This window comes from Castor canadensis, chromosome 10 (assembly GCF_047511655.1).
Source record: "Castor canadensis chromosome 10, mCasCan1.hap1v2, whole genome shotgun sequence".
NCBI classification, from domain to species: Eukaryota; Metazoa; Chordata; class Mammalia; order Rodentia; family Castoridae; genus Castor; species Castor canadensis.
The window spans coordinates 89547294-89569533 of NC_133395.1; the positions used below are offsets into that span (position 1 = coordinate 89547294).

Genomic DNA, 22240 nt, shown 5'->3' on the forward strand with positions numbered 1-22240 from the left:
ACATTCCCAGAAGAACAAGCGCCCGAGAGCACTGAGAAATTTTCCCCCGAGAAAACTTGACCCTCGTCCTGGCAGCAGGACACCTCGGGAAGAAAGCCACCCAGCGGCCACCTGGGCGAGACCGGCTGCCCGAGCAGGCGCGCGGGGCCTCTGGCCGCTGGCCCCGGGCTGCCAGCCCCCACCCGGACTCCCAGCCGTGCCAGGAGAGCAGCGTGGAGACGCACGCCGGGGCCCTCGGCAGGCTCTTGGGGCTCCCGGAGGCGACGGCTAACGTCTACGGCCATACCACCCTGAACGCGCCCGATCTCGTCTGATCTCGGAAGCTAAGCAGGGTCGGGCCTGGTTAGTACTTGGAAGGGAGACCGCCTGGGAATACCGGGTGCTGTAGGCTTTTGCTCCTCCCTCCCTCGCTGCTCCTTTTGTCTTCGGGGACTTCGCCACCACCCCCCCACCACCACCACCACCCCCAGCACCACCACCACCACCACCACAACGACCCACCGTGACCACGACCCCGACCCCATCCGGGCCACCCGCCAGACTCACGCACACCGAATCCTCACAGCTACGTCCCCGAATCCTCTCCCCTCCCCACACTCTCCTGGGGCGTGCGCCCACGACACGGGTCACCAGCGAGGTTGGTCCCAGGCCACGTTGGGGACCGCTCCCCAACTGCCCTCCAGGCGGGCGGGGAGGGACGTGCGGAAGCCATGAGAAAGTGGGTCCTGCACCCCAGCGGGCCCCACAGCGGGACGCGCCACACCTGGGCTCGCCACAAGGTGGTGCTCTGGGTCCAGGGCAAGACGCCAGGGGACAGAGAAGCAGGGAGCCTCAGTCGGGTGCTGCTCCACGTCGCGCTCCGTCGCTCAACCCAAGACAGGGCAGCCAGCGCGCGACCTCTACGTGGGATCCCGCCTCCCACGGCAGAGCCTGCGGTCACAGGGACAGAGGGCGCAGGCCGCCAGAGCTCCGGATGCCAGCGGCAGCTCCCCGTCCCGCTCAAAGGGAGGGAGGGCCGCCGCTGGCGCCCAGTCGCCTGTGCCACCCTCCGGGTCTCAAAGCACTCCTCAGTCAGCTCAAGGACCGGGGCCACCTGGCCTTCGGGGTCACATGGGCTTGGGCACGACGGAAGGGACCGCTTGCCCCCGTGGAACAGACATTCTCCCCGTGGACAACCTCAGGTGCCGGGACCCTCTGCTCCGCCTTGGAAAACCCACCTTCTGCAATGTATGCCCAACGCAATCAGGCCGAGCAGATTGACCCCCTCGGCCCGGCCCCAGTGTGTGATGGGGCTCTGTGCGTGAGGGCTTGCTCTTCCCCACCTACACCAGGCACGGCATCTAACACACACACACACACACACACACACACCACGCAGAGACACCCAGACCACGCACGCACGCACGGGGACGCACCCTCCTCTCCCCCACCCCACACACGAGCAGCCGAAGGACAAGAGGGTATGGCTGGGGCCTGAGCGGGAACAAGCGAAGCCTTGGTTTGCGGCCCCTCGGCCAACTGCATCAGGATTTTTGTCTGGGCTCGGAGGCCAGAGGATCTCTGCCATTTGCTAGCAGGGCCAGGGATGGCAGGAGGGTGGGTACGGGGCTCAGCCAGGGCCAGTTCTGCTGGCACGATCCTGTAGCACGTGGCCGCGTAGCACGGGGCCGGGTCTGAAGGAGGCCAAGCAGGGGCACAAGACCCAGCAGCGGCACAGGGAAGAGGCCCAGGACACCCAGGAGCAGACGAGACCCGGGAGTCGTGCGTGCTTGGCGTGGCCGCGGGCCCCGTGATGCACGAGGACTCGAGTGCTCAGCCCCGTGTAGTGGCCGCGAAGGCCTGCCTGGGAGAAACGCCCCGGGAGGCCGGCAGGAACCCGGGATCGGAAGGGATGTGGAGGGGCCCCGGGTCGGAGGAGATGGCTTTGTCTGTGTTTGGTTTTGTTTCTTCTTCCCAAGATCCCGGGTGTGAAAGGGGCCAGAGGTGAAGTCCTGGGCTGGAAAGCCTCACGATTCAGCCCCGCAGCCCCAGGCCCTGAGTGTGGAGGAGGGCGGAGCGGGTCGGCGAAGGGCGCGGCTGCCGTTTTCCTGATGGGATGGAGGGGCAGTGGCGCTTTCCGGACGAAGAGGACCAGAAGGGTCCCCGAGACCTCCGCTGGGAGCCACGCACCCACCCAAGGATACGGCTCCAGGAGGCGACGGAGGAGGGCGGCTGCTTGCCCTGGCCCGAGCTGTGCGTCCCCCGCCTTGGCCACAGCAGTGGACATTCCCAGAAGAACAAGCGCCCGAGAGCACTGAGAAATTTTCCCCCGAGAAAACTTGACCCACGTCCTGGCAGCAGGACACCTCGGGAAGAAAGCCACCCAGCGGCCACCTGGGCGAGACCGGCTGCCCGAGCAGGCGCGCGGGGCCTCTGGCCGCTGGCCCCGGGCTGCCAGCCCCCACCCGGACTCCCAGCCGTGCCAGGAGAGCAGCGTGGAGACGCACGCCGGGGCCCTCGGCAGGCTCTTGGGGCTCCCGGAGGCGGCGGCTAGCGTCTACGGCCATACCACCCTGAACGCGCCCGATCTCGTCTGATCTCGGAAGCTAAGCAGGGTCGGGCCTGGTTAGTACTTGGATGGGGGACCGCCTGGGAATACCGGGTGCTGTAGGCTTTTGCTCCTCCCTCCCTCGCTGCTCCTTTTGTCTTCGGGGACTTCGCCACCACCCCCCCGACCACCACCACCACCCCCAGCACCACCACCACCACCACCACCACAACGACCCACCGTGACCACGACCCCGACCCCGTCCGGGCCACCCGCCAGACCCACGCACACCGAATCCTCACAGCTACGTCCCCGAATCCTCTCCCCTCCCCACACTCTCCTGGGGCGTGCGCCCGCGACACGGGTCACCAGCGAGGTTGGTCCCAGGCCACGTTGGGGACCGCTCCCCAACTGCCCTCCAGGCGGGCGGGGAGGGACGTGCGGAAGCCATGAGAAAGTGGGTCCTGCACCCCAGCGGGCCCCACAGCGGGACGCGCCACACCTGGGCTCGCCACAAGGTGGTGCACTGGGTCCAGGGCAAGACGCCAGGGGACAGAGAAGCAGGGAGCCTCAGTCGGGTGCTGCTCCACGTCGCGCTCCGTTGCTCAACCCAAGACAGGGCAGCCAGCGCGCGACCTCTACGTGGGATCCCGCCTCCCACGGCAGAGCCTGCAGTCACAGGGACAGAGGGCGCAGGCCGCCAGAGCTCCGGATGCCAGCGGCAGCTCCCAGTCCCGCTCAAAGGGAGGGAGGGCCGCCGCTGGCGCCCAGTCGCCTGTGCCACCCTCCGGGTCTCAAAGCACTCCTCAGTCAGCTCAAGGACCGGGGCCACCTGGCCTTCGGGGTCACATGGGCTTGGGCACGACGGAAGGGACCGATTGCCCCCGTGGAACAGACATTCTCCCCGTGGACAACCTCAGGTGCCGGGACCCTCTGCTCCGCCTTGGAAAACCCACCTTCTGCAATGTATGCCCAACGCAATCAGGCCGAGCAGATTGACCCCCTCGGCCCAGCCCCAGTGTGTGATGGGGCTCTGTGCGTGAGGGCTTGCTCTTCCCCACCTACACCAGGCACGGCATCTAACACACACACACACACACACACACACACCACGCAGAGACACCCAGACCACGCACGCACGCACGGTGACGCACCCTCCTCTCCCCCACCCCACACACGAGCAGCCGAAGGACAAGAGGGTATGGCTGGGGCCTGAGCGGGAACAAGCGAAGCCTTGGTTTGCGGCCCCTCGGCCAACTGCATCAGGATTTTTGTCTGGGCTCGGAGGCCAGAGGATCTCTGCCATTTGCTAGCAGGGCCAGGGATGGCAGGAGGGTGGGTACGGGGCTCAGCCAGGGCCAGTTCTGCTGGCACGATCCTGTAGCACGTGGCCGCGTAGCACGGGGCCGGGTCTGAAGGAGGCCAAGCAGGGGCACAAGACCCAGCAGCAGCACAGGGAAGAGGCCCAGGGCACCCAGGAGCAGACGAGACCCGGGAGTCGTGCGTGCTTGGCGTGGCCGCGGGCCCCGTGACGCCCGAGGACTCGAGTGCTCAGCCCCGTGTAGTGGCCGCGAAGGCCTGCCTGGGAGAAACTCCCCGGGAGGCCGGCAGGAACCCGGGATCGGAAGGGATGTGGAGGGGCCCCGGGTCGGAGGAGATGGCTTTGGCTGTGTTTGGTTTTGTTTCTTCTTCCCAAGATCCCGGGTGTGAAAAGGGCCAGAGGTGAAGTCCTGGGCTGGAAAGCCTCACGATTCAGCCCCGCAGCCCCAGGCCCTGAGTGTGGAGGAGGGCGGAGCGGGTCGGCGAAGGGCGCGGCTGCCGTTTTCCTGATGGGCTGGAGGGGCAGTGGCGCTTTCCGGACGAAGAGGACCGGAAGGGTCCCCGAGACCTCCGCTGGGAGCCACGCACCCATCCAAGGATACGGCTCCAGGAGGCGACGGAGGAGGGTGCCTTCTTGCCCTGGCCCGAGCTGTGCGTCCCCCGCCTTGGCCACAGCAGTGGACATTCCCAGAAGAACAAGCGCCCGAGAGCACTGAGAAATTTTCCCCCGAGAAAACTTGACCCTCGTCCTGGCAGCAGGACACCTCGGGAAGAAAGCCACCCAGCGGCCACCTGGGCGAGACCGGCTGCCCGAGCAGGCGCGCGGGGCCTCTGGCCGCTGGCCCCGGGCTGCCAGCCCCCACCCGGACTCCCAGCCGTGCCAGGAGAGCAGCGTGGAGACGCACGCCGGGGCCCTCGGCAGGCTCTTGGGGCTCCCGCAGGCGGCGGCTAGCGTCTACGGCCATACCACCCTGAACGCGCCCGATCTCGTCTGATCTCAGAAGCTAAGCAGGGTCGGGCCTGGTTAGTACTTGGATGGGAGACCGCCTGCGAATACCGGGTGCTGTAGGCTTTTGCTCCTCCCTCCCTCGCTGCTCCTTTTGTCTTCGGGGACTTCACCACCACCCCCCCACCACCACCACCACCCCCAGCACCACCACCACCACCACCACAACGACCCACCGTGACCACGACCCCGACCCCGTCCGGGCCACCCGCCAGACCCACGCACACCGAATCCTCACAGCTACGTCCCCGAATCCTCTCCCCTCCCCACACTCTCCTGGGGCGCACGCCCACGACACGGGTCACCAGCGAGGTTGGTCCCAGGCCACGTTGGGGACCGCTCCCCAACTGCCCTCCAGGCGGGTGGGGAGGGACGTGCGGAAGCCATGAGAAAGTGGGTCCTGCACCCCAGCGGGCCCCACAGCGGGACGCGCCACACCTGGGCATGCCACAAGGTGGTGCACTGGGTCCAGGGCAAGACGCCAGGGGACAGAGAAGCAGGGAGCCTCAGTCGGGTGCTGCTCCACGTCGCGCTCCGTCGCTCAACCCAAGACAGGGCAGCCAGCGCGCGACCTCTACGTGGGATCCCGCCTCCCACGGCAGAGCCTGCGGTCACAGGGACAGAGGGCGCAGGCCGCCAGAGCTCCGGATGCCAGCGGCAGCTCCCCGTCCCGCTCAAAGGGAGGGAGGGCCGCCGCTGGCGCCCAGTCGCCTGTGCCACCCTCCGGGTCTCAAAGCACTCCTCAGTCAGCTCAAGGACCGGGGCCACCTGGCCTTCGGGTTCACATGGGCTTGGGCACGACGGAAGGGACCGCTTGCCCCCGTGGAACAGACATTCTCCCCGTGGACAACCTCAGGTGCTGGGAACCTCTGCTCCGCCTTGGAAAACCCACCTTCTGCAATGTATGCCCAACGCAATCAGGCCGAGCAGATTGACCCCCTCGGCCCGGCCCCAGTGTGTGATGGGGCTCTGTGCGTGACGGCTTGCTCTTCCACACCTACACCAGGCACGGCATCTAACACACACACACACACACACACACACACAAACACCACGCAGAGACACCCAGACCACGCACGCACGCACGGGGACGCACCCTCCTCTCCCCCACCCCACACACGAGCAGCCGAAGGACAAGAGGGTATGGCTGGGGCCTGAGCGGGAACAAGCGAAGCCTTGGTTTGCGGCCCCTCGGCCAACTGCATCAGGATTTTTGTCTGGGCTCGGAGGCCAGAGGATCTCTGCCATTTGCTAGCAGGGCCAGGGATGGCAGGAGGGTGGGTACGGGGCTCAGCCAGGGCCAGTTCTGCTGGCACGATCCTGTAGCACGTGGCCGCGTAGCACGGGGCCGGGTCTGAAGGTGGCCAAGCAGGGGCACAAGACCCAGCAGCGGCACAGGGAAGAGGCCCAGGGCACCCAGGAGCAGACGAGACCCGGGAGTCGTGCGTGCTTGGCGTGGCCGCCGGCCCCGTGACGCCCGAGGACTCGAGTGCTCAGCCCCGTGTATTGGCCGCGAAGGCCTGCCTGGGAGAAACGCCCCGGGAGGCCGGCAGGAACCCGGGATCGGAAGGGATGTGGAGGGGCCCCGGGTCGGAGGAGATGGCTTTGGCTGTGTTTATTTTTGTTTCTTCTTCCCAAGATCCCGGGTGTGAAAGGGGCCAGAGGTGAAGTCCTGGGCTGGAAAGCCTCACGATTCAGCGCCGCAGCCCCAGGCCCTGAGTGTGGAGGAGGGCGGAGCGGGTCGGCGAAGGGCGCGGCTGCCGTTTTCCTGATGGGCTGGAGGGGCAGTGGCGCTTTCCGGACGAAGAGGACCGGAAGGGTCCCCGAGACCTCCGCTGGGAGCCACGCACCCACCCAAGGATACGGCTCCAGGAGGCGACGGAGGAGGGTGGCTGCTTGCCCTGGCCCGAGCTGTGCGTCCCCCGCCTTGGCCAGAGCAGTGAACATTCCCAGAAGAACAAGCGCCCGAGAGCACTGAGAAATTTTCCCCCGAGAAAACTTGACCCTCGTCCTGGCAGCAGGACACCTCGGGAAGAAAGCCACCCAGCGGCCACCTGGGCGAGACCGGCTGCCCGAGCAGGCGCGCGGGGCCTCTGGCCGCTGGCCCCGGGCTGCCAGCCCCCACCCGGACTCCCAGCCGTGCCAGGAGAGCAGCGTGGAGACGCACGCCGGGGCCCTCGGCAGGCTCTTGGGGCTCCCGGAGGCGGCGGCTAGCGTCTATGGCCATACCACCCTGAACGCGCCCGATCTCGTCTGATCTCGGAAGCTAAGCAGGGTCGGGCCTGGTTAGTACTTGGATGGGGGACCGCCTGGGAATACCGGGTGCTGTAGGCTTTTGCTCCTCCCTCCCTCGCTGCTCCTTTTGTCTTCGGGGACTTCGCCACCACCCCCCCCACCACCACCACCACCCCCAGCACCACCACCACCACCACCACCACAACGACCCACCGTGACCACGACCCCGACCCCGTCCGGGCCACCCGCCAGACCCACGCACACCGAATCCTCACAGCTACGTCCCCGAATCCTCTCCCCTCCCCACACTCTCCTGGGGCGCGCGCCCACGACACGGGTCACCAGCGAGGTTGGTCCCAGGCCACGTTGGGGACCGCTCCCCAACTGCCCTCCAGGCGGGCGGGGAGGGACGTGCGGAAGCCATGAGAAAGTGGGTCCTGCACCCCAGCGGGCCCCACAGCGGGACGCGCCACACCTGGGCTCGCCACAAGGTGGTGCACTGGGTCCAGGGCAAGACGCCAGGGGACAGAGAAGCAGGGAGCCTCAGTCGGGTGCTGCTCCACGTCGCGCTCCGTCGCTCAACCCAAGACAGGGCAGCCAGCGCGCGACCTCTACGTGGGATCCCGCCTCCCACGGCAGAGCCTGCGGTCACAGGGACAGAGGGCGCAGGCCGCCAGAGCTCCGGATGCCAGCGGCAGCTCCCAGTCCCGCTCAAAGGGAGGGAGGGCCGCCGCTGGTGCCCAGTCGCCTGTGCCACCCTCCGGGTCTCAAAGCACTCCTCAGTCAGCTCAAGGACCGGGGCCACCTGGCCTTCGGGGTCACATGGGCTTGGGCACGACGGAAGGGACCGCTTGCCCCCGTGGAACAGACATTCTCCCCGTGGACAACCTCAGGTGCCGGGACCCTCTGCTCCGCCTTGGAAAACCCAACTTCTGCAATGTATGCCCAACGCAATCAGGCCGAGCAGATTGACCCCCTCGGCCCGGCCCCAGTGTGTGATGGGGCTCTGTGCGTGACGGCTTGCTCTTCCACACCTACACCAGGCACGGCATCTAACACACACACACACACACACACACACACAAACACCACGCAGAGACACCCAGACCACGCACGCACGCACGGGGACGCACCCTCCTCTCCCCCACCCCACACACGAGCAGCCGAAGGACAAGAGGGTATGGCTGGGGCCTGAGCGGGAACAAGCGAAGCCTTGGTTTGCGGCCCCTCGGCCAACTGCATCAGGATTTTTGTCTGGGCTCGGAGGCCAGAGGATCTCTGCCATTTGCTAGCAGGGCCAGGGATGGCAGGAGGGTGGGTACGGGGCTCAGCCAGGGCCAGTTCTGCTGGCACGATCCTGTAGCACGTGGCCGCGTAGCACGGGGCCGGGTCTGAAGGAGGCCAAGCAGGGGCACAAGACCCAGCAGCGGCACAGGGAAGAGGCCCAGGGCACCCAGGAGCAGACGAGAACCGGGAGTCGTGCGTGCTTGGCGTGGCCGCCGGCCCCGTGATGCCCGAGGACTCGAGTGCTCAGCCCCGTTTATTGGCCGCGAAGGGCTGCCTGGGAGAAACGCCCCGGGAGGCCGGCAGGAACCCGGGATCGGAAGGGATGTGGAGGGGCCCCGGGTTGGAGGAGATGGCTTTGGCTGTGTTTATTTTTGTTTCTTCTTCCCAAGATCCCGGGTGTGAAAGGGGCCAGAGGTGAAGTCCTGGGCTGGAAAGCCTCACGATTCAGCCCCGCAGCCCCAGGCCCTGAGTGTGGAGGAGGGCGGAGCGGGTCGGCGAAGGGCGCGGCTGCCGTTTTCCTGATGGGCTGGAGGGGCAGTGGCGCTTTCCGGACGAAGAGGACCGGAAGGGTCCCCGAGACCTCCGCTGGGAGCCACGCACCCACCCAAGGATATGGCTCCAGGAGGCGACGGAGGAGGGTGGCTGCTTGCCCTGGCCCGAGCTGTGCGTCCCCCGCCTTGGCCAGAGCAGTGAACATTCATAGAAGAACAAGCGCCCGAGAGCACTGAGAAATTTTCCCCCGAGAAAACTTGACCCTCATCCTGGCAGCAGGACACCTCGGGAAGAAAGCCACCCAGCGGCCACCTGGGCGAGACCGGCTGCCCGAGCAGGCGCGCGGGGCCTCTGGCCGCTGGCCCCGGGCTGCCAGCCCCCACCCGGACTCCCAGCCGTGCCAGGAGAGCAGCGTGGAGACGCACGCCGGGGCCCTCGGCAGGCTCTTGGGGCTCCCGCAGGAGGCGGCTAGCGTCTACGGCCATACCACCCTGAACGCGCCCGATCTCGTCTGATCTCAGAAGCTAAGCAGGGTCGGGCCTGGTTAGTACTTGGATGGGAGACCGCCTGCGAATACCGGGTGCTGTAGGCTTTTGCTCCTCCCTCCCTCGCTGCTCCTTTTGTCTTCGGGGACTTCACCACCACCCCCCCACCACCACCACCACCCCCAGCACCACCACCACCACCACCACAACGACCCACCGTGACCACGACCCCGACCCCGTCCGGGCCACCCGCCAGACCCACGCACACCGAATCCTCACAGCTACGTCCCCGAATCCTCTCCCCTCCCCACACTCTCCTGGGGCGCACGCCCACGACACGGGTCACCAGCGAGGTTGGTCCCAGGCCACGTTGGGGACCGCTCCCCAACTGCCCTCCAGGCGGGTGGGGAGGGACGTGCGGAAGCCATGAGAAAGTGGGTCCTGCACCCCAGCGGGCCCCACAGCGGGACGCGCCACACCTGGGCATGCCACAAGGTGGTGCACTGGGTCCAGGGCAAGACGCCAGGGGACAGAGAAGCAGGGAGCCTCAGTCGGGTGCTGCTCCACGTCGCGCTCCGTCGCTCAACCCAAGACAGGGCAGCCAGCGCGCGACCTCTACGTGGGATCCCGCCTCCCACGGCAGAGCCTGCGGTCACAGGGACAGAGGGCGCAGGCCGCCAGAGCTCCGGATGCCAGCGGCAGCTCCCCATCCCGCTCAAAGGGAGGGAGGGCCGCCGCTGGCGCCCAGTCGCCTGTGCCACCCTCCGGGTCTCAAAGCACTCCTCAGTCAGCTCAAGGACCGGGGCCACCTGGCCTTCGGGTTCACATGGGCTTGGGCACGACGGAAGGGACCGCTTGCCCCCGTGGAACAGACATTCTCCCCGTGGACAACCTCAGGTGCTGGGAACCTCTGCTCCGCCTTGGAAAACCCACCTTCTGCAATGTATGCCCAACGCAATCAGGCCGAGCAGATTGACCCCCTCGGCCCGGCCCCAGTGTGTGATGGGGCTCTGTGCGTGACGGCTTGCTCTTCCACACCTACACCAGGCACGGCATCTAACACACACACACACACACACACACACCAGGCAGAGACACCCAGACCACGCACGCACGCACGGGGATGCACCCTCCTCTCCCCCACCCCACACACGAGCAGCCGAAGGACAAGAGGGTATGGCTGGGGCCTGAGCGGGAACAAGCGAAGCCTTGGTTTGCGGCCCCTCGGCCAACTGCATCAGGATTTTTGTCTGGGCTCGGAGGCCAGAGGATCTCTGCCATTTGCTAGCAGGGCCAGGGATGGCAGGAGGGTGGGTACGGGGCTCAGCCAGGGCCAGTTCTGCTGGCACGATCCTGTAGCACGTGGCCACGTAGCACGGGGTCGGGTCTGAAGGAGGCCAAGCAGGGGCACAAGACCCAGCAGCGGCACAGGGAAGAGGCCCAGGGCACCCAGGAGCAGACGAGACCCGGGAGTCGTGCGTGCTTGGCGTGGCCGCGGGCCCCGTGACGCCCGAGGACTCGAGTGCTCAGCCCCGTGTAGTGGCCGCGAAGGCCTGCCTGGGAGAAACGCCCCGGGAGGCCGGCAGGAACCCGGGATCGGAAGGGATGTGGAGGGGCCCCGGGTCGGAGGAGATGGCTTTGGCTGTGTTTGGTTTTGTTTCTTCTTCCCAAGATCCCGGGTGTGAAAGGGGCCAGAGGTGAAGTCCTGGGCTGGAAAGCCTCACGATTCAGCCCCGCAGCCCCAGGCCCTGAGTGTGGAGGAGGGCGGAGCGGGTCGGCGAAGGGCGCGGCTGCCGTTTTCCTGATGGGCTGGAGGGGCAGTGGCGCTTTCCGGACGAAGAGGACCGGAAGGGTCCCCGAGACCTCCGCTGGGAGCCACGCACCCACCCAAGGATACGGCTCCAGGAGGCGACGGAGGAGGGCGGCTGCTTGCCCTGGCCCGAGCTGTGCGTCCCCCGCCTTGGCCACAGCAGTGGACATTCCCAGAAGAACAAGCGCCCGAGAGCACTGAGAAATTTTCCCCCGAGAAAACTTGACCCTCGTCCTGGCAGCAGGACACCTCGGGAAGAAAGCCACCCAGCGGCCACCTGGGCGAGACCGGCTGCCCGAGCAGGCACGCGGGGCCTCTGGCCGCTGGCCCCGGGCTGCCAGCCCCCACCCGGACTCCCAGCCGTGCCAGGAGAGCAGCGTGGAGACGCACGCCGGGGCCCTCGGCAGGCTCTTGGGGCTCCCGGAGGCGGCGGCTAGCGTCTACGGCCATACCACCCTGAACGCGCCCGATCTCGTCTGATCTCGGAAGCTAAGCAGGGTCGGGCCTGGTTAGTACTTGGATGGGAGACCGCCTGGGAGTACCGGGTGCTGTAGGCTTTTGCTCCTCCCTCCCTCGCTGCTCCTTTTGTCTTCGGGGACTTCGCCACCACCCCCCCCACCACCACCACCACCCCCAGCACCACCACCACCACCACCACCACAACGACCCACCGTGACCACGACCCCGACCCCGTCCGGGCCACCCGCCAGACCCACGCACACCGAATCCTCACAGCTACGTCCCCGAATCCTCTCCCCTCCCCACACTCTCCTGGGGCGCGCGCCCGCGACACGGGTCACCAGCGAGGTTGGTCCCAGGCCACGTTGGGGACCGCTCCCCAACTGCCCTCCAGGCGGGCGGGGAGGGACGTGCGGAAGCCATGAGAAAGTGGGTCCTGCACCCCAGCGGGCCCCACAGCGGGACGCGCCACACCTGGGCTCGCCAAAAGGTGGTGCACTGGGTCCAGGGCAAGACGCCAGGGGACAGAGAAGCAGGGAGCCTCAGTCGGGTGCTGCTCCACGTCGCGCTCCGTCGCTCAACCCAAGACAGGGCAGCCAGCGCGCGACCTCTACGTGGGATCCCGCCTCCCACGGCAGAGCCTGCGGTCACAGGGACAGAGGGCGCAGGCCGCCAGAGCTCCGGATGCCAGAGGCAGCTCCCCGTCCCGCTCAAAGGGAGGGAGGGCCGCCGCTGGCGCCCAGTCGCCTGTGCCACCCTCCGGGTCTCAAAGCACTCCTCAGTCAGCTCAAGGACCGGGGCCACCTGGCCTTCGGGGTCACATGGGCTTGGGCACGACGGAAGGGACCGCTTGCCCCCGTGGAACAGACATTCTCCCCGTGGACAACCTCAGGTGCCGGGACCCTCTGCTCCGCCTTGGAAAACCCACCTTCTGCAATGTATGCCCAACGCAATCAGGCAGAGCAGATTGACCCCCTCGCCCGGCCCCAGTGTGTGATGGGGCTCTGTGCGTGAGGGCTTGCTCTTCCCCACCTACACCAGGCACGGCATCTAACACACACACACACACACACACACACACCACGCAGAGACACCCAGACCACGCACGCACGCACGGGGATGCACCCTCCTCTCCCCCACCCCACACACGAGCAGCCGAAGGACAAGAGGGTATGGCTGGGGCCTGAGCGGGAACAAGCGAAGCCTTGGTTTGCGGCCCCTCGGCCAACTGCATCAGGATTTTTGTCTGGGCTCGGAGGCCAGAGGATCTCTGCCATTTGCTAGCAGGGCCAGGGATGGCAGGAGGGTGGGTACGGGGCTCAGCCAGGGCCAGTTCTGCTGGCACGATCCTGTAGCACGTGGCCACGTAGCACGGGGCCGGGTCTGAAGGAGGCCAAGCAGGGGCACAAGACCCAGCAGCGGCACAGGGAAGAGGCCCAGGGCACCCAGGAGCAGACGAGACCCGGGAGTCGTGCGTGCTTGGCGTGGCCGCGGGCCCCGTGACGCCCGAGGACTCGAGTGCTCAGCCCCGTGTAGTGGCCGCGAAGGCCTGCCTGGGAGAAACGCCCCGGGAGGCCGGCAGGAACCCGGGATCGGAAGGGATGTGGAGGGGCCCCGGGTCGGAGGAGATGGCTTTGGCTGTGTTTGGTTTTGTTTCTTCTTAACAAGATCCCGGGTGTGAAAGGGGCCAGAGGTGAAGTCCTGGGCTGGAAAGCCTCACGATTCAGCCCCGCAGCCCCAGGCCCTGAGTGTGGAGGAGGGCGGAGCGGGTCGGCGAAGGGCGCGGCTGCCGTTTTCCTGATGGGCTGGAGGGGCAGTGGCGCTCTCCGGACGAAGAGGACCGGAAGGGTCCCCGAGACCTCCGCTGGGAGCCACGCACCCACCCAAGGATACGGCTCCAGGAGGCGACGGAGGAGGGCGGCTGCTTGCCCTGGCCCGAGCTGTGCGTCCCCCGCCTTGGCCACAGCAGTGGACATTCCCAGAAGAACAAGCGCCCGAGAGCACTGAGAAATTTTCCCCCGAGAAAACTTGACCCTCGTCCTGGCAGCAGGACACCTCGGGAAGAAAGCCACCCAGCGGCCACCTGGGCGAGACCGGCTGCCCGAGCAGGCGCGCGGGGTCTCTGGCCGCTGGCCCCGGGCTGCCAGCCCCCACCCGGACTCCCAGCCGTGCCAGGAGAGCAGCGTGGAGACGCACGCCGGGGCCCTCGGCAGGCTCTTGGGGCTCCCGGAGGCGGCGGCTAGCGTCTACGGCCATACCACCCTGAACGCGCCCGATCTCGTCTGATCTCGGAAGCTAAGCAGGGTCGGGCCTGGTTAGTACTTGGATGGGGGACCGCCTGGGAGTACCGGGTGCTGTAGGCTTTTGCTCCTCCCTCCCTCGCTGCTCCTTTTGTCTTCGGGGACTTCGCCACCACCCCCCCCACCACCACCACCACCCCCAGCACCACCACCACCACCACCACCACAACGACCCACCGTGACCACGACCCCGACCCCGTCCGGGCCACCCGCCAGACCCACTCACACCGAATCCTCACAGCTACGTCCCCGAATCCTCTCCCCTCCCCACACTCTCCTGGGGCGCGCACCCGTGACACGGGTCACCAGCGAGGTTGGTCCCAGGCCACGTTGGGGACCGCTCCCCAACTGCCCTCCAGGCGGGCGGGGAGGGACGTGCGGAAGCCATGAGAAAGTGGGTCCTGCACCCCAGCGGGCCCCACAGCGGGACGCGCCACACCTGGGCTCGCCACAAGGTGGTGCACTGGGTCCAGGGCAAGACGCCAGGGGACAGAGAAGCAGGGAGCCTCAGTCGGGTGCTGCTCCACGTCGCGCTCCGTCGCGCAACCCAAGACAGGGCAGCCAGCGCGCGACCTCTACGTGGGATCCCGCCTCCCACGGCAGAGCCTGCGGTCACAGGGACAGAGGGCGCAGGCCACCAGAGCTCCGGATGCCAGCGGCAGCTCCCCGTCCCGCTCAAAGGGAGGGAGGGCCGCCGCTGGCGCCCAGTCGCCTGTGCCACCCTCCGGGTCTCAAAGCACTCCTCAGTCAGCTCAAGGACCGGGGCCACCTGGCCTTCGGGGTCACATGGGCTTGGGCACGACGGAAGGGACCGCTTGCCCCCGTGGAACAGACATTCTCCCCGTGGACAACCTCAGGTGCCGGGACCCTCTGCTCCGCCTTGGAAAACCCACCTTCTGCAATGTATGCCCAACGCAATCAGGCCGAGCAGATTGACCCCCTCGGCCCGGCCCCAGTGTGTGATGGGGCTCTGTGCGTGAGGGCTTGCTCTTCCCCACCTACACCAGGCACGGCATCTAACACACACACACACACACACGCACACACACACACACACACCACGCAGAGACACCCAGACCACGCACGCACGCACGGGGACGCACCCTCCTCTCCCCCACCCCACACACGAGCAGCCGAAGGACAAGAGGGTATGGCTGGGGCCTGAGCGGGAACAAGCGAAGCCTTGGTTTGCGGCCCCTCGGCCAACTGCATCAGGATTTTTGTCTGGGCTCGGAGGCCAGAGGATCTCTGCCATTTGCTAGCAGGGCCAGGGATGGCAGGAGGGTGGGTACGGGGCTCAGCCAGGGCCAGTTCTGCTGGCACGATCCTGTAGCACGTGGCCGCGTAGCAAGGGGTCGGGTCTGAAGGAGGCCAAGCAGGGGCACATGACCCAGCAGCGGCACAGGGAAGAGGCCCAGGGCACCCAGGAGCAGACGAGACCCGGGAGTCGTGCGTGCTTGGCGTGGCCGCGGGCCCCGTGACGCCCGAGGACTCGAGTGCTCAGCCCCGTGTAGTGGCCGCGAAGGCCTGCCTGGGAGAAACGCCCCGGGAGGCCGGCAGGAACCCGGGATCGGAAGGGATGTGGAGGGGCCCCGGGTCGGAGGAGATGGCTTTGGCTGTGTTTGGTTTTGTTTCTTCTTCCCAAGATCCCGGGTGTGAAAGGGGCCAGAGGTGAAGTCCTGGGCTGGAAAGCCTCACGATTCAGCCCCGCAGCCCCAGGCCCTGAGTGTGGAGGAGGGCGGAGCGGGTCGGCGAAGGGCGCGGCTGCCGTTTTCCTGATGGGCTGGAGGGGCAGTGGCGCTTTCCGGACGAAGAGTACCGGAAGGGTCCCCGAGACCTCCGCTGGGAGCCACGCACCCACCCAAGGATACGGCTCCAGGAGGCGACGGAGGAGGGCGGCTGCTTGCCCTGGCCCGAGCTGTGCGTCACCCGCCTTGGCCACAGCAGTGGACATTCCCAGAAGAACAAGCGCCCGAGGGCACTGAGAAATTTTCCCCCGAGAAAACTTGACCCTCGTCCTGGCAGCAGGACACCTCGGGAAGAAAGCCACCCAGCGGCCACCTGGGCGAGACCGGCTGCCCGAGCAGGCGCGCGGGGCCTCTGGCCGCTGGCCCCGGGCTGCCAGCCCCCACCCGGACTCCCAGCCGTGCCAGGAGAGCAGCGTGGAGACGCACGCCGGGGCCCTCGGCAGGCTCTTGGGGCTCCCGGAGGCGGCGGCTAACGTCTACGGCCATACCACCCTGAACGCGCCCGATCTCGTCTGATCTCGGAAGCTAAGCAGGGTCGGGCCTGGTTAGTACTTGGATGGGAGACCGCCTGGGAATACCGGGTGCTGTAGGCTTTTGCTCCTCCCTCCCTCGCTGCTCCTTTTGTCTTCGGGGACTTCGCCACCACCCCCCCACCACCACCACCACCCCCAGCACCACCACCACCACCACCACAACGACCCACCGTGACCACGACCCCGACCCCGTCCGGGCCACCAGCCAGACCCACGCACACCGAATCCTCACAGCTACGTCCCCGAATCCTCTCCCCTCCCCACACTCTCCTGGGGCGTGCGCCCGCGACACGGGTCACCAGCGAGGTTGGTCCCAGGCCACGTTGGGGACCGCTCCCCAACTGCCCTCCAGGCGGGCGGGGAGGGACGTGCGGAAGCCATGAGAAAGTGGGTCCTGCACCCCAGCGGGCCCCACAGCGGGACGCGCCACACCTGGGCTCACCACAAGGTGGTGCACTGGGTCCAGGGCAAGACGCCAGGGGACAGAGAAGCAGGGAGCCTCAGTCGGGTGCTGCTCCACGTCGCACTCCGTCGCTCAACCCAAGACAGGGCAGCCAGCGCGCGACCTCTACGTGGGATCCCGCCTCCCACGGCAGAGCCTGCGGTCACAGGTTCAGAGGGCGCAGGCCGCCAGAGCTCCGGATGCCAGCGGCAGCTCCCCGTCCCGCTCAAAGGGAGGGAGGGCCGCCGCTGGCGCCCAGTCGCCTGTGCCACCCTCCGGGTCTCAAAGCACTCCTCAGTCAGCTCAAGGACCGGGGCCACCTGGCCTTCGGGGTCACATGGGCTTGGGCACGACGGAAGGGACCGCTTGCCCCCGTGGAACAGACATTCTCCCCGTGGACAACCTCAGGTGCCGGGACCCTCTGCTCCGCCTTGGAAAACCCACCTTCTGCAATGTATGCCCAACGCAATCAGGCCGAGCAGATTGACCCCCTCGGCCCGGCCCCAGTGTGTGATGGGGCTCTGTGCGTGAGGGCTTGCTCTTCCCCACCTACACCAGGCACGGCATCTAACACACACACACACACACACACACACACAAACACACACACACACACCACGCAGAGACACCCAGACCACGCACACACGCACGGGGACGCACCCTCCTCTCCCCCACCCCACACACGAGCAGCCGAAGGACAAGAGGGTATGGCTGGGGCCTGAGCGGGAACAAGCGAAGCCTTGGTTTGCGGCCCCTCGGCCAACTGCATCAGGATTTTTGTCTGGGCTCGGAGGCCAGAGGATCTCTGCCATTTGCTAGCAGGGCCAGGGATGGCAGGAGGGTGGGTACGGGGCTCAGCCAGGGCCAGTTCTGCTGGCACGATCCTGTAGCACGTGGCCGCGTAGCACGGGGTCGGGTCTGAAGGAGGCCAAGCAGGGGCACAAGACACAGCAGCGGCACAGGGAAGAGGCCCAGGGCACCCAGGAGCAGACGAGACCCGGGAGTCGTGCGTGCTTGGCGTGGCCGCGGGCCCCGTGACGCCCGAGGACTCGAGTGCTCAGCCCCGTGTAGTGGCCGCGAAGGCCTGCCTGGGAGAAACGCCCCGGGAGGCAGGCAGGAACCCGGGATCGGAAGGGATGTGGAGGGGCCCCGGGTCGGAGGAGATGGCTTTGGCTGTGTTTGGTATTGTTTCTTCTTCCCAAGATCCCGGGTGTGAAAGGGGCCAGAGGTGAAGTCCTGGGCTGGAAAGCCTCACGATTCAGCCCCGCAGCCCCAGGCCCTGAGTGTGGAGGAGGGCGGAGCGGGTCGGCGAAGGGCGCGGCTGCCGTTTTCCTGATGGGCTGGAGGGGCAGTGGCGCTTTCCGGACGAAGAGGACCGGAAGGGTCCCCGAGACCTCCGCTGGGAGCCACGCACCCACCCAAGGATACGGCTCCAGGAGGCGACGGAGGAGGGCGGCTGCTTGCCCTGGCCCGAGCTGTGCGTCCCCTGCCTTGGCCACAGCAGTGAACATTCCCAGAAGAACAAGCGCCCGAGAGCACTGAGAAATTTTCCCCCGAGAAAACTTGACCCTCGTCCTGGCAGCAGGACACCTCGGGAAGAAAGCCACCCAGCGGCCACCTGGGCGAGACCGGCTGCCCGAGCAGGCGTGCGGGGCCTCTGGCCGCTGGCCCCGGGCTGCCAGCCCCCACCCGGACTCCCAGCCTTGCCAGGAGAGCAGCGTGGAGACGCACGCCGGGGCCCTCGGCAGGCTCTTGGGGCTCCCGGAGGCGGCGGCTAGCGTCTACGGCCATACCACCCTGAACGCGCCCGATCTCGTCTGATCTCGGAAGCTAAGCAGGGTCGGGCCTGGTTAGTACTTGGATGGGAGACCGCCTGGGAGTACCGGGTGCTGTAGGCTTTTGCTCCTCCCTCCCTCGCTGCTCCTTTTGTCTTCGGGGACTTCGCCACCACCCCCCCCACCACCACCACCACCCCCAGCACCACCACCACCACCACCACCACAACGACCCACCGTGACCACGACCCCGACCCCGTCCGGGCCACCCGCCAGACCCACGCACACCGAATCCTCACAGCTACGTCCCCGAATCCTCTCCCCTCCCCACACTCTCCTGGGGCGCGCGCCCGCGACACGGGTCACCAGCGAGGTTGGTCCCAAACCACGTTGGGGACCGCTCCCCACTGCCCTCCAGGCGGGCGGGGAGGGACGTGCGGAAGCCATGAGAAAGTGGGTCCTGCACCCCAGCGGGCCCCACAGCGGGACGCGCCACACCTGGGCTCGCCACAAGGTGGTGCACTGGGTCCAGGGCAAGACGCCAGGGGACAGAGAAGCAGGGAGCCTCAGTCGGGTGCTGCTCCACGTCGCGCTCCGTCGCTCAACCCAAGACAGGGCAGCCAGCGCGCGACCTCTACGTGGGATCCCGCCTCCCACGGCAGAGCCTGCGGTCACAGGGACAGAGGGCGCAGGCCGCCAGAGCTCCGGATGCCAGCGGCAGCTCCCGGTCCCGCTCAAAGGGAGGGAGGGCCGCCGCTGGCGCCCAGTCGCCTGTGCCACCCTCCGGGTCTCAAAGCACTCCTCAGTCAGCTCAAGGACCGGGGCCACCTGGCCTTCGGGGTCACATGGGCTTGGGCACGACGGAAGGGACCGCTTGCCCCCGTGGAACAGACATTCTCCCCGTGGACAACCTCAGGTGCCGGGACCCTCTGCTCCGCCTTGGAAAACCCACCTTCTGCAATGTATGCCCAACGCAATCAGGCCGAGCAGATTGACCCCCTCGGCCCGGCCCCAGTGTGTGATGGGGCTCTGTGCGTGAGGGCTTGCTCTTCCCCACCTACAACAGGCACGGCATCTCACACACACACACACACACACACACACACACACACACACACACCACGCAGAGACACCCAGACCACGCACGCACGCACGGGGACGCACCCTCCTCTCCCCCACCCCACACACGAGCAGCCGAAGGACAAGAGGGTATGGCTGGGGCCTGAGCGGGAACAAGCGAAGCCTTGGTTTGCGGCCCCTCGGCCAACTGCATCAGGATTTTTGTCTGGGCTCGGAGGCCAGAGGATCTCTGCCATTTGCTAGCAGGGCCAGGGATGGCAGGAGGGTGGGTACGGGGCTCAGCCAGGGCCAGTTCTGCTGGCACGATCCTGTAGCACGTGGCCGCGTAGCACGGGGCCGGGTCTGAAGGAGGCCAAGCAGGGGCACAAGACCCAGCAGCGGCACAGGGAAGAGGCCCAGGGCACCCAGGAGCAGACGAGACCCGGGAGTCGTGCGTGCTTGGCGTGGCCGCGGGCCCCGTGACGCCCGAGGACTCGAGTGCTCAGCCCCGTGTAGTGGCCGCGAAGGCCTGCCTGGGAGAAACGCCCCGGGAGGCCGGCAGGAACCCGGGATCGGAAGGGATGTCTAGGGGCCCCGGGTCGGAGGAGATGGCTTTGGCTGTGTTTGGTTTTGTTTCTTCTTCCCAAGATCCCGGGTGTGAAAGGGGCCAGAGGTGAAGTCCTGGGCTGGAAAGCCTCACGATTCAGCCCCGCAGCCCCAGGCCCTGAGTGTGGAGGAGGGCGGAGCGGGTCGGCGAAGGGCGCGGCTGCCGTTTTCCTGATGGGCTGGAGGGGCAGTGGCGCTTTCCGGACGAAGAGGACCGGAAGGGTCCCCGAGACCTCCGCTGGGAGCCACGCACCCATCCAAGGATACGGCTCCAGGAGGCGACGGAGGAGGGCGCCTGCTTGCCCTGGCCCGAGCTGTGCGTCCCCCGCCTTGGCCACAGCAGTGGACATTCCCAGAAGAACAAGCGCCCGAGAGCACTGAGAAATTTTCCCCCGAGAAAACTTGACCCTCGTCCTGGCAGCAGGACACCTCGGGAAGAAAGCCACCCAGCGGCCACCTGGGCGAGACCGGCTGCCCGAGTAGGCGCGCGGGGCCTCTGGCCGCTGGCCCCGGGCTGCCAGCCCCCACCCGGACTCCCAGCCGTGCCAGGAGAGCAGCGTGGAGACGCACGCCGGGGCCCTCGGCAGGCTCTTGGGGCTCCCGGAGGCGGCGGCTAGCGTCTACGGCCATACCACCCTGAACGCGCCCGATCTCGTCTGATCTCGGAAGCTAAGCAGGGTCGGGCCTGGTTAGTACTTGGATGGGGGACCGCCTGGGAATACCGGGTGCTGTAGGCTTTTGCTCCTCCATCCCTCGCTGCTCCTTTTGTCTTCGGGGACTTCGCCACCACCCCCCCCACCACCACCACCACCCCCAGCACCACCACCACCACCACCACCACAACGACCCACCGTGACCACGACCCCGACCCTGTCCGGGCCACCCGCCAGACCCACGCACACCGAATCCTCACAGCTACGTCCCCGAATCCTCTCCCCTCCCCACACTCTCCTGGGGCGCGCGCCCGCGACACGGGTCACCAGCGAGGTTGGTCCCAGGCCACGTTGGGGACCGCTCCCCACTGCCCTCCAGGCGGGCGGGGAGGGACGTGCGGAAGCCATGAGAAAGTGGGTCCTGCACCCCAGCGGGCCCCACAGCGGGACGCGCCACACCTGGGCTCGCCACAAGGTGGTGCACTGGGTCCAGGGCAAGACGCCAGGGGACAGAGAAGCAGGGAGCCTCAGTCGGGTGCTGCTCCACGTCGCGCTCCGTCGCTCAACCCAAGACAGGGCAGCCAGCGCGCGACCTCTACGTGGGATCCCGCCTCCCACGGCAGAGCCTGCGGTCACAGGGACAGAGGGCGCAGGCCGCCAGAGCTCCGGATGCCAGCGGCAGCTCCCGGTCCCGCTCAAAGGGAGGGAGGGCCGCCGCTGGCGCCCAGTCGCCTGTGCCACCCTCCGGGTCTCAAAGCACTCCTCAGTCAGCTCAAGGACCGGGGCCACCTGGCCTTCGGGGTCACATGGGCTTGGGCACGACGGAAGGGACCGCTTGCCCCCGTGGAACAGACATTCTCCCCGTGGACAACCTCAGGTGCCGGGACCCTCTGCTCCGCCTTGGAAAACCCACCTTCTGCAATGTATGCCCAACGCAATCAGGCCGAGCAGATTGACCCCCTCGGCCCGGCCCCAGTGTGTGATGGGGCTCTGTGCGTGAGGGCTTGCTCTTCCCCACCTACAACAGGCACGGCATCTCACACACACACACACACACACACACACACACACACACACACACCACGCAGAGACACCCAGACCACGCACGCACGCACGGGGACGCACCCTCCTCTCCCCCACCCCACACACGAGCAGCCAAAGGACAAGAGGGTATGGCTGGGGCCTGAGCGGGAACAAGCGAAGCCTTGGTTTGCGGCCCCTCGGCCAACTGCATCAGGATTTTTGTCTGGGCTCGGAGGCCAGAGGATCTCTGCCATTTGCTAGCAGGGCCAGGGATGGCAGGAGGGTGGGTACGGGGCTCAGCCAGGGCCAGTTCTGCTGGCACGATCCTGTAGCACGTGGCCGCGTAGCACGGGGCCGGGTCTGAAGGAGGCCAAGCAGGGGCACAAGACCCAGCAGCGGCACAGGGAAGAGGCCCAGGGCACCCAGGAGCAGAGGAGACCCGGGAGTCGTGCGTGCTTGGCGTGGCCGCGGGCCCCGTGA

The 22240-nt window shown here is 67.3% G+C and overlaps 10 non-coding genes across 10 annotated transcripts; all 10 read left to right on the forward strand.

Moving 5' to 3' along the window:
• The first annotated feature begins 272 nt into the window (after window positions 1-272).
• Window positions 273-391, forward strand: LOC141412635 (5S ribosomal RNA). The gene has a single exon (XR_012437477.1). It is a non-coding gene; the product is annotated as a 5S ribosomal RNA (ribosomal RNA).
• A 2143-nt stretch (window positions 392-2534) lies between these two features.
• LOC141412425 (5S ribosomal RNA) lies at window positions 2535-2653 on the forward strand. Its single transcript, XR_012437265.1, has one exon. It is a non-coding gene; the product is annotated as a 5S ribosomal RNA (ribosomal RNA).
• Window positions 2654-4800: 2147 nt separating this feature from the next.
• Window positions 4801-4919, forward strand: LOC141412889 (5S ribosomal RNA). The gene has a single exon (XR_012437731.1). It is a non-coding gene; the product is annotated as a 5S ribosomal RNA (ribosomal RNA).
• A 2149-nt stretch (window positions 4920-7068) lies between these two features.
• LOC141412529 (5S ribosomal RNA) lies at window positions 7069-7187 on the forward strand. Its single transcript, XR_012437371.1, has one exon. It is a non-coding gene; the product is annotated as a 5S ribosomal RNA (ribosomal RNA).
• Window positions 7188-9340: 2153 nt separating this feature from the next.
• On the forward strand, window positions 9341-9459 carry LOC141412890 (5S ribosomal RNA). Its single transcript, XR_012437732.1, has one exon. It is a non-coding gene; the product is annotated as a 5S ribosomal RNA (ribosomal RNA).
• A 2141-nt stretch (window positions 9460-11600) lies between these two features.
• Window positions 11601-11719, forward strand: LOC141412494 (5S ribosomal RNA). The gene has a single exon (XR_012437336.1). It is a non-coding gene; the product is annotated as a 5S ribosomal RNA (ribosomal RNA).
• Window positions 11720-13865: 2146 nt separating this feature from the next.
• On the forward strand, window positions 13866-13984 carry LOC141412526 (5S ribosomal RNA). The gene has a single exon (XR_012437368.1). It is a non-coding gene; the product is annotated as a 5S ribosomal RNA (ribosomal RNA).
• Window positions 13985-16143: 2159 nt separating this feature from the next.
• On the forward strand, window positions 16144-16262 carry LOC141412236 (5S ribosomal RNA). The gene has a single exon (XR_012437075.1). It is a non-coding gene; the product is annotated as a 5S ribosomal RNA (ribosomal RNA).
• Window positions 16263-18423: 2161 nt separating this feature from the next.
• On the forward strand, window positions 18424-18542 carry LOC141412495 (5S ribosomal RNA). The gene has a single exon (XR_012437337.1). It is a non-coding gene; the product is annotated as a 5S ribosomal RNA (ribosomal RNA).
• A 2160-nt stretch (window positions 18543-20702) lies between these two features.
• LOC141412426 (5S ribosomal RNA) lies at window positions 20703-20821 on the forward strand. Its single transcript, XR_012437266.1, has one exon. It is a non-coding gene; the product is annotated as a 5S ribosomal RNA (ribosomal RNA).
• Window positions 20822-22240: the final 1419 nt, after the last annotated feature.